The 13,925-nt window shown below is 45.5% G+C and overlaps 1 protein-coding gene across 1 annotated transcript in view; it reads left to right on the top strand.

Annotated features, from left to right (window-relative positions):
- Positions 1-282: 282 nt before the first annotated feature.
- Positions 283-13,925, top strand: part of plxnb2b (plexin b2b) — an 82,999-nt gene continuing 69,356 nt past the window's right edge. The window contains exon 1 of the mRNA XM_083667103.1: positions 283-494. The gene's annotated coding sequence lies outside the window, so the exon portion shown is untranslated. The remainder of the gene's footprint in view (positions 495-13,925) is intronic.

The raw sequence follows: 13,925 nt of genomic DNA, 5'->3' as shown, positions 1-13,925 counted from the left end.
TCCTAGTTGCTCGCTTTTATATCTTGATATTTGTCACCATATCGTCTGTAACTGTCTTTTGAAGGGGGAGGAGAATATTTCCTCTCTTCCCGGTCGTTGCTACGGTCTCTCCCTCAGGGTGAATTTTTCCAAATTTCTCATGCAATGTCACTCGAGGCGGATGAGAGCGGATCTCAGGTGTGTTGCCAACTGAGCCACAGCTCGAAACGAAACACACCTGGAATCATCATGTGATCCGGTACCTGGGCGTGGAGAAAGTCCCTGCTATTTTCTGGACTCTTTTGTTGAGTTAACTGTATCGTCTTTCTGTAAGAATTGGCAACCGTTCCCAGTATTTTCTACGGAATAGTGCCTTTATGTGTAGCCCTCTCCGCGCGCCTGGGAAGAGTAAAATGTGAACTTTACATGCGTTTTGCTCGGGGACTTATTTTTTGTTTTTAAGGGGGATTCGAAATCTGGACGGCTCGTGTTTGTGCAACTACTGTTCACCCAAGGTGAGTTCAGGCTACATGACGGGTGTTCTCCCATTATAACAACGGATCGAGTCACTTTGCCCTATATCCAATGTTACATGTACGCGTTTAAAAGCGTATAGGCGGTTTTCGGATCGGTTTACATTATGCCATTGTAATTTCATGCGTGCCTAAAAGGTGCATTTTCAAGCGAGAGAGTGTTATATGCAACTGCGCTGCTGTCTAAATAGACATAGCGCGAGAGGGACACGGATTCGCTTTACATTGGTTGTGAAAGAAAAGTTATATGACGATACATATTGATAGATCAGAATGTCTGTACCTTTTAAGGTCATGCTGGTTGTATTTCGGACTCTTTCCTCCAGCATTGAAGTGATGCGTTCAAAGAATGAGTTACATGCATAACTGGTTTATACATCTCTACAGTCACACATTTAGTTCTAGAATCATGCAAACGGTAATCACGCTTGTACGCAGTATGAGATAAAGCTGGCTCTCTCACCTTACAATGTTGTTGAAAGTTATCTGTCATCAATATAAATTAGCATAGGCAGATTTGTAGGTGCCTATTTTTGCAGCTAGATTACCATCCACTAATTTATTCACTCACTGACTTTCATTGCTGCAATAATTTTATCTGACTGCTGGTTATTTTCTTTTTTAGAGGGGTGTGTGTATGGGGGTAGGGGGTAGGCACACCTTGAGATGACCTGGTCCACATCCTGACAGTAGTTTGGGAGGACAGAATAATGACTCCACACACTGTAGTAATTTCATAAACGGTAGAGCAGCTGATCAGTAACTAAGAAGTGGGTCCCCTCCACACAGGCAATCTCAGTCAGACGCGGTATCTCAAACACACCCCTGGCTCTAGATGCGAGTGTGTGCACAGCAGCTGAAAGAAAAGGCTTTCTTGTGTCTTTTGATTGGTAGTGAGTAATGCCTCCTGTTAGTTTTTTGTGTCTTTGCTGTGGAGAACATGGAGACAGTAGCCCCATTCATGTCCCAGTTGAATCTCTTGAGTGGTGCTGTCAGTCTGTATCTCTCTGTCCCTGGCTCTGCCCTCAGCGATCACTGTACAGCCTTGTGTGTCTGTCTATAATCACCCTTTTATTCTCAGTCCTACATCCCCGACCCCTCACATACAGACCTACTGTAAATGACATTAAACAAACGTTCTCATAGTGGAAATGGATTAGTCCTGGTGGGGGGCAAGGGGAAGCAGGAAGGATGGCCGGCAGGGTTGGTTGGTAGGGGGGGTCAGCCCCTGAACTCCTCACAGAGCAGGGCTGGGTTTCCAATAAGGGCCATCTGCTCACAGGGACACACACAGGCAACAGAAAACCAGGTCTCTCTCTCTCTCTCTCTCTCTCCCTCTGCCCCACAATGCCTCATTCAGGGTTTATCTCTTCCCCTCTGAATAAATAGCGACACCTTATCTGTGTGGAAGAGAGTGGTGATAAAATGTTTTCTCGTGCTCCTCGCAAGGTTGAAAAAGACGGCATACTTCTTCATCATAGATTTTCAGTTCAGTGCATTTAAAGAGGAGACATTTACCATTCATGTCATGAATATACAAGCATATAGGTATTCTCAAACCTCATCAAAGTCAAATCCATGGTCATACTGTATAAAACAGTGAAATAAAGGAAATCCAACATTATAACATGCATCTTGATGACTTACATGTTGTAACATATTCATAATTGGTGATGGTTCTGGAACTGAGAACTTTTGTGATGACGTCCATTCCACTTATTTTTGTCCCATGAAATCTGGTATTGCAACATTTGGAAACTTTCCTCTTTCTCAATTCCCTTTTGTTTAATTTCTCATACCGAGTCAGTCAGACCCCTCTGTAATGATAGTTTAGTTTCTGTTCTCCAGCTGGTCTGCTGGCATCTGAAACGGCATTTCAAAGAGTTCTGCAATGTTTTTAAGGTCATACAGTATGTAGTTGAATCCATCCTTTGTCTCTTTGTTTCCATTCAACTGGATTACTGACCTCTTAATCTTTTTCATTTATGAAGTAAAGCCATAATCCTGGTAAGCAAGGCAATGCCTGCCCCCTATAGTTTGTTACTGTCATAGTGTCTCCCTTTCCGAAAAGTACCTGATGAACTCAAATGTTTAATTTCTCTCCACAAAGGGCGTGGCATTTTTAATCCTAATTAATGTGCAATGTGTACCCTCATACCTATTTTTCTTTCTATCTTGAATACACATTTGTGTGTGTGGGGGTAAGGGTAGATAAGTAAGGTGGGGCTTGGCATCAGCTTAGCATTATAGGCTAGCTCTGAGGAATAGAGATTGTCTTCAGATTGGAGATTGTCTTTTTATGTTGGGGGGGATTATCCAGTCGGTAGCGTCATGCTGAAGTGGTCTAGTGTTCTCATCCCTTGGGTTTATGTGGCTGCTACCCTTGCCCTTGGACCCAAACCCATCCCTCACCACCTACTGTATCCTGTACCCTTCAGGCTCCATCATGTCGCTGCCTATACTTCACATACTGAAGTACATACTGAGCCTCTGCCACTCCATTCCCTTCCCCTCCCCCATGCTCTTGAGCTCAGTTACAGCTGATAACAAAGCTAGTGTGGTAATGACAGGCATATGAGGTGAGATCACATTAATTCTCACGCTTCCTCACCAGCAGCTGGCTGGCCGGGTGGGCTGTGTCCGCGGGGGCTCTCACGCTTTCCCCCCCTTACTGCTGCTCAGTGGCCCTCAGCCCCACCCATGCCCCTGAAACAGCGATTCACCACCATCCAGGGCTTTACCTTCACTATCAACTCTCCATACTGCAGGGGTCCTCTTACAGCACTTCAACCTCATCATTATGGCCTGAACCGACTCTGCAGGGTAGCATTTACATCTCAAACAACCTTGACACTCTTTCAACCCACACTATACCTTTCATTCTATGCCGATGCTCTCCACAGTGCTCTCAACCTACCATGGCCCTCACTCCACACCACTCCCAACCCATGCTGATACTCTGACTACTGCCCACACTCCATTCTGGCTTTCATCTCTACCACCATCCTGACTACACTCTCTCAAAGGTTTGCACATGAGTCAGTGAGAGAATATCTTTAAATCTGTAAAGCACACATGTTCTGGAAAGAGAGGGAGGGCTGGAGGGAGATAACTTAATTGCTTGGTTGAGAGGTTGTATGCTTCACAGGATGTCATGCACAGGGAGTGTGCAATACTAATGTTTCACTGGGATAGAGCTGAGAGGGAGAACGTTAGTATGATATGTGTTGGGGAGGGAGGACTATTCAGAAAATCAGCCTTGAGGAAAACATGATCCCCATTACTGTTCTAAAGGCAGTGTTAGGAATGACACTGGTGTTAGCTGTCAGGAGCCCCAAGGTGCCATAGATGAGAACTGTATGCCAGTGTGTGAGACAGAATACAATGCTGAGCGCTCTCACTCTTCTCTTGCCACATAACCGAGCTGAACAGATGGGCTGACACACAGGAGAGCTTTTGATTGTGCCTGCTTATTGGAGACACGTCAACCTGCCCACCCAGGCCACATACTCAGACACCCTAGGCGCAAAAGGAGGGAGCTGGAGGGACCTTTAAGGCCCAAAGAATACAGGGTCACCTTCACCTTCCTTGCTTTGGAAATATTAGTCAAATGCTTTCTATTCAAAACTCATTTTAGCCTGAGAAGCGAAAGTCTAATTTATTTCTTGCATTGGTAATTGAGGCTGGCAAAGTAAGGCTAGTCAAACGCCATCCATTTAAGACTTCATGAAGAAGTTGCTTATGCCTATTTCCATCAGCGCGATGTTGACGGAGAATGTTTAGTCCAACTCTGCTTTATGATGAAAAGAGGATCTCTTAGACTTTGAGCGTAATGAAGATGAGTTGACGCATCATTTCAGCACAAATTGAATGTGCTTCTGCAGAAATTGATGGATGGATGATATATGGCTCTCTTAAAAGATTTGGGTTTGGAAGCCGACTTCAAGTTAACAAATAATTGAAAAACTACAGACCCACTCATTCCACCTCTAATGCCATTCTTTGCGTTTTTGTTTTTGAATGAGAGTTTCTCCATTAAGAGTGGCATTTAATCCTCACTCAGGCTCCGGAGTGTGCAATTCATTTTTATCCATGTGAGTTATGTTGCAGTTAATCCTCAAACTGACCAATTTCCACCCGCCAAGATCATTTTTAATTATCACCTCTACTATACGGCTAATATGAGGTCCAGCTGGTTCGTGTTAATGTGGTAGTGGCTGTTGGGTATTGCCCTCCCTTTTAATTTTTGCGTGCTCACTGGGCGATTAATTATGAAGTTGTGAATGTGGGCCTCAGCCAGGACTGGTGTGCGACAGATGCGGGAGGGGGTCAGTGCACCGGCAACAGCTGTAGATAAAGGTCGAGAGAGAGAGAGAGAGAGAGAGAGAGAGAGAGAAAACTAGCAAAAGGAGTGTGAAGGTGAGGGTTAGATTGCGCAAAACTAACTTTATAATGAAGTGGGTGGTGGTCGACCAAGATACAGGCCTGTATACCACCTGAGACTACTGTACTTCTGTCCTTGTGTCTCCACAAATGATCCAGTATCACAGCCGTTCAGTAGCTGATGGACCAAGCGGGACCTATTAAAACGGCCCTTACAGCTTCAGCTGCCTCTCATGTGTATACTCACAGACTGACATAGTGTTGCTGCTTACAGCATTTGGTGTTTTGTAGTTAGCACCGCGGGCTGCTTGTGGTGGTAATGGTGTTAGTACTGGGATTCCTAAGGAACTAGAGTCTGTTTATGTTGGTTTGGTCAGGAGAGCAGGGCATGTTTGTCAGCCTTTCCATTTCCTTTGGTCTGGAAGGAAAGGACAGCAGGAGCAGGGTCAGGGGAGCAAATGGGGGATTGGTCAGTATCAGATGGAGCTCATCTGTGGCCTTGGCCTTGTAGAGTCAGACCATGTCTTGACATGGAGGCAGGCCTGTTGAAGAGGTACATACCACAGTGTAGTGGTGGAGTGGTGGTTAGCTTCAGGAATCCCAGCAATGCCTGGTAACCAGCCAGGACCGAGGAACAGGCAGGAGTGCTGCTTGGACAGTGTCTCTGGAAAGACCCATCCATGTGTTTATGACTTCCTACTCAGTACTGTCTCTACAGTACTTCTACACATCTATCTCTTTCTTTCTCTTGTCTTTTTTTCCATTCTTTCTCTCTGTTGGTCTCTAGCCCTTTTCTCCCTTTCTTATTCTTTCTCATCTCTTTGTCTCATTCGCACTGTCTCCCCATACCCAGTGAGGATATGAATCCTTGTCTTCCTCTCCTGCCCCAGGCTTGAAGCTGTCTCCTGAAATGCAGATCTGTAGAGGTGTCACCATAGCTATGTGTCTTGGGTGTCTGTGTGTGCCCCCCAGCCACACTCTCTTATTCAGACAAAGCCTTGATAACATGCATTATTCCACACTGACTCATCTGTAAAGCCTCCAAATCCCCACACTCTGATTTCACCTCATAACCTTGTAGAAACAAGGAACTTTTTCAACATTTTGTGTCTGTCTTTGGCATTTTACTAGCTGAATAAGTCTGGGCTTCTGTATTTCCCATATAGGCTACATGTTTTCTTCAACTAACTTGCCCTTCCACACAATTTGGGCTTCTGCATTTAACCAACATCATGCTCTTCACACATGTTTTATCGACTGTAAATTGCCCTTCCACACAGTTTGTTTCACCCAATGGTACGATATTTCCTGGTGTCCTCCTTTTCACAGAATATTGTTTACAGTCCCCCTGCTTGGGGGATTTTTGGTCTTAAACCAAACCAGACCTTTCAGAAATGACATCACAGTCTCAGCCACATACCCCCAAAATAATGCCAAAATATTGACTTACACTCACAACACACAGCGGCACACACCACACACACTTGCCCTCTGTCTTTAATCGTAAAGCGGGTTGTGCGGTTGGCTTTCTCCCCGTGCAGTAGCTGTGTCTCTTCTACGTCCTGTCTCGTCTGATCCCACGTCATTGATCTCTCAGTGGCGCTCGGCTCTTTAATTACAGTCATTAGCTGTAGGAGGGCGGCTGCTGGGGTTAGAGAACCTTATTACCCAGACCTTGTCTCTCTCTCTCTCCACACTAGAACGCTGCCACCACCCCAGCCGCCCCGCTCAGAAAACAACCAGCATATGCCCCAGCAGTTACAATGTTTACAGCAAACACACTGCCAAATTGGATCCTCAAATCACAAGCCTTTCCAAAATAATTGTTTTTATCCTTTTTCAATTGGTTATGGGTGAAGTATGTGCCTTTCCTAACAGATTGAGGCAAAGTGGGGTGCTAGGCCCTGTTGTTATATTGGTGTCCTGACCGGGCCAGAGGAGACATTTATTTAGCACTTGAGAGTTCCATCAACACTTCTCTTGACGTGGCTGCTTACCTCTCTGTGTCTGTAGGTTATTTCTGTGACTTAGGGTTAGGGTTCTGGGTGGTGCTGTTTTGTTTCACTTCCTTGTCTGAGAGCTGTCTGGACGTCAACACACATTCCTCTGTGTTTTAATGCTTAATTAGTCATATGGATTTTGTTTATTGTGTGGGGTAATGGAAACTCGTAGACACACTCCATTGGACCTCTTCATGTCTCCCTCTCCACTTGATTCAAACCTAAAAACAAAACATTCTCCCTCATGAGTGAAGTGTTCAAGCACCACATCTGTTTCATATCTATGGTGAGAACAAAACAAATCCTCATCACCAAAGCCTCTAGTTTATCAGGATATCTTTGTTGAATACAAATGGTTGAGTGCTCTCTATGAACATTTTGATTAGAAGGGTTAAAGTCCTGGATCTATGTAAGCCCTCCCCACCACACCTTTGAGTTTTGCCATTGTGGCCTCACATTACATTGCAGTAATGCCATCCCCCCCGTAAGCTATATGACTCATGTTACAGTATGCCAGTTGTATTAGTAAAGTGACTACTACTTAAGAGGCCTGTAATGTTAAGGTCTCCTTATATAGCAGAGGGCAGGCAGTGAGCAGCATGGTCCGGAAAAGGGGATTTTTCAGAAGTGGGTTAAGCCTCGGAAAAAGTGATGTAGTGTGAAACGCATCCTGTCAGTCTGGCCGTTTCCTTGTGCTGCTGGCCTCAGTATAAAGATTTGTTAAAAAGGACTCTGGGTTAGAGTGGGCTCTGAGTTCCCTGTGAAAATACAGCTCTGTCTTTGTCTGTAATCCATCACTTGAAGATTGCATTGCTACCAATGCTAATGTTGCTAACAGGACCTGAGCTATGTTTGTGGGCATAATAACCAGACCCCCCAAGGAACAGACAAATAAAAATCCCATTTTCTCGTTTTCATCAGTGGTATTAAGAGCAGGGGATTGCAGTGTTGTCTGAGTGCCAGTGGGAAAAGCCACTCAGTGTGAGCAGTTAAAGCCCAGAGCCCAGTATGGGTGAACTAAGCATTGCTTCCTGTATGCATCAGCCAGCCTGACTGATCGATTCTGTGTTTGCTCTGTCTTGTCTAAGTGCAAGCTCACAGTCCCCGCTCTGCTCTGAAAATAATCAGAAGTTTGACCACCATACACCCTGCCCTCCCTATCACACACACACACACACACACACACACACACACACACACACACACACCACACACACTACAGCCTAAGGGAGCTGGGCAGCCGAGGCATGGATCCATGAATTCCTCATAATGCAATCTGTCAGCTGATCAATAATTCAATTCTATCTGTGAGCAAGCATGTCCGGATCCAATCTCACCTGTGCCTCCCCTCGGCCTTCCCTCGGCCGCCCCTTAACGAGGTGGGCATTATGTCCTTGAGCCGGGCTGGGCTTAGGTGTGTGTGTGTGTGTGTGTGTGTGTGTGTGTGTGTGTGTGTGTGTGTGTGTGTGTGTGTGTGTGTGTGTGGACAAACTCAAAGAGACAGCACATGCATACACTGTAGTGTGTGTGTGTGTGTGTGTGTGTGTGTGTGTGTGTGTCTTTTTTAGTGTATGCATGTGCTGTCTCTCCCTCCAGGTGGTTCAGGGTATCAAAGGCGTGGATCTCATTAGAAGGTGTGGAGCCTGTGGAGGGGCAGCAGCTAAGTCCTCTGATTAGCGTGGCCCAGGCGAGTTGGAGGGAGCGGCAGGGAACCGGGGGAAGACGGGCTCACCACACCGGCCCTTTCATCCATTTCCAGCCCATGCCTGGGGGCAGTACACCCCTCCACACCTCCGCACCGCACGCCTCCAGTTCCAGCCAGGGTCACGGCCATCAGACAAGGACACACAGACAGGAGTCTTCCCCCTCTCCCTCTATCCCCCACTCTCTGTCATATACATACCCTAATCAGCCGTCTACGTCCAGGCCGGTTTTTATCCTCTCTTTGAGTTTGTTATCAAAGGCCACACTCAGTTTCACTCCACTGCGAGTCTAGTGGTCTACTTCCTGGGTCATTTGGGACTTGTTTGAGCTTTTTTATCAACTGTGATACCTGGTCGACTTTCAGCCAAGTAGAAACTCTGGAACAGGATACTTGTGAAGGCTGATTGTGGCCAACTTTGGACAGTCTCTTCTTGTTCTTCTCATTGGGTTCTCTCTCTGTGGGTCTCTCGGTTAAATGCCAGTCCAGGTAAAACAACGGCAGTGAACTTAACTCTCTCTCCCTTCCCCCCCCTACTGATAACCACACTTTATCTAAAAGTGGGCAGCACTCTCCTTCTATTCACTCCCCTCTCTCTCTCTCTCATTCTCTCTCGTTCTCTCTCTTGTTCTCGTTCTCACCCTCACCTTCACACTCCTTTTGCTAGTTCTCTCTCTCTCTCTCTCTCTCTCTCTCTCTCTCTCTCCTGGAATGCGAAGAGGCTGTATTGTGTGTAATCAGTGGAGGGGTAGCGGCTCTTTTTTTTCTGTGTTTTTCTGGCCCGGTGGAGGAGTGATTGCGGCGGGGCTGACGTGTATCTGCTGACTGTCACTTCCATTAAGCGGGCTGTCTTCACTCGTCTCCCCGTTGCTCATGCTGAGCTCTCTCAGAGAGAAGGCCCCTTTGTCCCTTCTGCCCAGCCTGCCACAGCCCTCGGAGCCTCTCCCCTCCGGCCAAGAGAAATGCTCCAACTATCAGGGAGTTCTCAGAGGAAGAGCTCGGTCATTTATGAGGCTGATGTGTGCCGTACTGCAGTGTTTTCGTCGAGGTTTTAGCATTGTTGTGGTATTAATCTCTGTTAGTGTAACTTTTTGGCCTCAAAGAAAGAGAGAGATGAAATCACCAGAGTCCATATAATACTCTCCAAACGTTTCCCCTCCTCTGTGAGTAATGTTCTTCTCTCTCTCTCTCTGTCACTCCATCAATTAATAAAGGCTTGGCATTTACTAAAGAAAGCAAATAAATGTGTTCAGATTGAGGATCATCCTGTATGCAAAACACTCTCCCGCAGTTTTTTTTTGTTGTGTTTGTTCATATATTATTGGTCGTCATCCCTGGATAGTATCTCAATGCATAAAATAAGGACTCAAGAAGGACTCACAAGAATAGTGACTACTTTCTATAAACTGAACAGTTCCTTTTTAAAGGCCACTGCAGTTGCCTCCAGTTGTCGAGGTCTGATTAGTGGAATAATCAGTGCTTTAATTTACAAAGTCAGTTTAGAATATCAATTAGGCCCCTCTTTATCTGCAGTCATGTCACACAAAAAACAATTATGACTGATTGAGGAGTTGTTATTGTCCCTTGCTGGTGATAATTTGCTACATTTGGCTTATAAATCATGCAATTCTTCACATTAGCCCCCCCCCTGCCCTCCTCTCCCTCTCCCTCTATGTTATTGTAATTATTAATGAGTAGGGTTGCGCAATTCCCGTAAGTTTCAGAAACCTTCCCAAATCAAGGTAACTTACTGGTAATTTTGGGAATCTATGGGAAGGTTAGGGTTAGGGTTAGTGTTGGAAATGATGTGAAACGGGTTCCTAAAATACTACTCTGCAAATGTAACATGTATTTTCTATATTGCTTTTCTGTGTACCCATCTTGTCTGACTTACATTTCATATGCAGTTTAAGTCAGATTGCTCGCCTAACATAGCCAAATCACCCATGAAACAGATGTGGAGTTTGTCATCTGTTTTCAAACATGATAATGCATTTGAGTTAGGCCTAGTTTATGAGTGTCGAGTGTTTATTCATGCAATCAGATTTTTACTGTTTTTATTTCTAGATAATATATATATATTTTTAATTTTGCATTGAGAGTATCCAGTAGGCTATGTAGATCATAGGAGAAAAATCCTGATTTAATGTATTGAAATTTGAAATTTCAGATGATTGATATTTCCCAACATTCGAGTAAAATGTTCCAAATGTTTCCAGAAATGTTTAGACATTTAATGGGAACATTCCCGTCCTTTGCAGTGATTAATGAGTGGTCTTGAGACTCCCACCATGCGTTTTGGAGTGCTGGTGTATTATACCGTGCGGCCAGTATTTGCTGTGAAAGAGTCTCTGCGGCTTCATATCAGTCTCTCTCAGTCTCATCCCAGTCCAGACATGCTTTGAGTGTGTGTCTCAGCAGGCAGGTACACACACACACACACACACACACACAAACACACTCACACACATACACACACACACACACACACACACACACACACACACATATCTCATGTCGGTTCCAGACTGCGCGCTCCTCTTGGCTCTAGTAATGACACGGTACTGGCCTTCTCAGTGGTGTTCTGAGGTGTTAGATCCTTTTCACAGCCCTGTTTGTGTGAGAGAGATCTCTTACCTACAGTAGAGGTGTGCAATCAAAGCATCTGTGTGGCTGTTTTCTACATCAAATAATGTACCAGACTGATTATAGCATTTTTCATCATATTTCTTTTCATTTTCTATATTTGGAGAATGACTTTCGCTCTCCAGCATAACTAGCGTCTGGTTTGATGCTGATTTGTTATTGCGTTGTTTGTATTCGTTGTCCAGAGCGCAAATGATTGCAGAGCATCCAATTATAGAGGTGGGTTTGCTGCTCACAGAGTGTACCATGACGGTTTGATGGCTATTGAGTGAGCCTTGGTCACAGATGTGGAGGCCTTGTTGTTTTTGGCGCCGGCCTCTCTTGGCACATGCAGCAAGGCTAAGATGAGACGGACACAGTCGAGCACAGTCCTCTCAATGCGGTGAAGGGCTGTTCAGAGCTCACTGCTCAATGGACAGACTGCTGCTCCGTGCAATATTATTAAAAAAACCCTCACAGACTTTTATGCCCAACATGAACATTTTCCCCCTGATGTTGTTGAGTGAGTGGTAATGGTGGGGGTGACTCATTCTTAAATATGCTGACTCATTTTTGAGTTGGAAGTATAGTTGTCCTGGTTTGAGATGTGAACACTCCTCCTCCCTTTCTTAGACAGACTACTGTAAATGATGTAGTTCGAGACCATTAGAGAGATCATTGTCTTGTTTACCTAGTAGGTGTTTGCTGATAAGTAAAACTGATGTGGGCCTGAGTGCTTGCTGAAGCATGTTTTTGTTTTGGAATATTAAGCAACAGGGTATGGTATCATGCATTTCAAGGGAAGCATTTGTTGTTTGCTACTCTGTCCATATGGTTACATCCTCAAATAGTTATTATTCTGCCCTTGTCCTAATCTTGCAACTATGAAACGAGAGCTATTTTTCTCAGTAACACGGTGTATCTGAAAAAAAAAAAAAAAAAAAAAAAAGGATTTGTATGCATGCTTGCTTAGGGCCCATCCGTTTGTTCTTTCCTATCTGCAAGGCTATGTTATCTGAGAGCTTGAATGAAACAGCTGCCTGGCTCTCCTAGCCCTAGCTCAGTTTAGTCCTCCTCCGCCTTTGACAATGTCATGTTCCTCCCACCATGTCAGACACACTCCACACTAATGGCCTCTGGCCCTGATCCAGTCTTATCCCAGGCTGAACCTGGCTGCCCAACGCCCAGGAGAACAGGGAGTCTTACCTGGATCAGTCCAGCCAAACAGCCCAGCTGCAGCGAGAGCTGCTCTCCAGAATGTGTAAGGCATTTTGGGATTACGGTACGGGCTGTTTGAGAAGCCCCAGCCAGGAACAGTCAGCTGGCACCTGCCGCCTCTTCATCGCTAATACAGCACCAGAGCTTTTGCAGAAAAGCCGTTTAGCCACAGAGGGTATTTCACTTCACAAACGAGCCACATGGAAATAGATTTTCCTCCTGCTTGGCTCGCCCTCTGCCTGCCCTTGACTCAGGCCTGGTATTGAAATCACAAACACGTACAGACTAGCAAGTCTCAGGACCTCTGTGTATCATCAGCCTTATCTATGATGTCAACCGCTTCCTTCCATGTCCATACTTTACTAAGCCTGGTCACAAACCTCCCTGACCTGCGTCACTGTAATATTGGCTAAGCCTTTTGTTCCGAGGGGCATTAACCTATATGTAGGGATGGGCGCTTTGTCATCTAGTCCTGGAAAAGGCAGCTCCAGATGGGTGATTAGTCAGTACGTACTGTACTGTACTGTGTGTGTGTGTGTGTGTGTGTGTGTGTGTGTGTGTGTGTGTGTGTGTGTGTGTGTGTGTGTGTGTGTGTGTGTGTGTGTGTGTGTGTGTGTGTGTGTGTGTGTGTGTGTGTGTGTGTGTGTGTGTGCGCGCGCATGCTGTAATCGCTCCTGATGTGTTTGTGTGCATGTGTGCATGCGTGCTTTTGTCGATGCGCGCGTGATTACAGTGTAATGACACAGGCTAAATTAAGATAAAACCACACGTGTCTCTGAAAGTAATGTGGTGGGCCTCATACCCTATCAATGCAGGAGGCAATCTCATTGCCAATCTCAGCAGAGATTGATCTGATTCGGCTAGCTGTGTTCCGTAAGTGTTTGAGAGTGCGGCAGGCAGGCTTGTTTGTCCGTTTTGGAAATGAGGCTGTGTTGAAAAGGCCCAGCTGTTTGTCGATGAAGTGCAGAGAGGAGTGCAAATGAAGGAGTGAGGAGGAAGATAAAGAGGAGGAGGAAGACAGGGCTCTCAAACTATTGTACAGTCGCTTACAGTTTCACAGAACATACTGAACAAAAGGAGGAATACGTGTGCCATGAAAGATTAATTGGTTGCTGTTAGCGGTAACACTCATCATGACCTGCACCGACAAGGTATTGAATAAGAAAAGGAGCTGTAGGATGTTGCAAGGATAATGAGGCAGTGGGGATGGTCTTTTTCTCTCTACCCTTGGCTAAGGATTTGCACAGAAAAACTTTGGAGCACAAAACCATACCAAGTGCAAATCGATTCTGAGATTGTTGTTTGTTTGTCTTTACCTGAGCTGGAAGGTTCCGTGACTGGCACTGAGTGGAGTATGGACACGGGTGTGTGTCCGCGCACGTGTGTGTCCGAGCGTGTGTGTGTGTGTGTCCGAGCGTGTGTGTGTGTGTGTGTGTGTGTGTGTGTGTGTGGCATTCTGCTGCCCAAACACATCTGCCATGCTTT

This window comes from Argentina silus (genome assembly GCF_951799395.1).
Source record: "Argentina silus genome assembly, chromosome: 3".
In the NCBI taxonomy this organism is placed as follows: Eukaryota; Metazoa; Chordata; class Actinopteri; order Argentiniformes; family Argentinidae; genus Argentina; species Argentina silus.
This window is presented reverse-complemented; position numbering and strand designations above follow the sequence as displayed.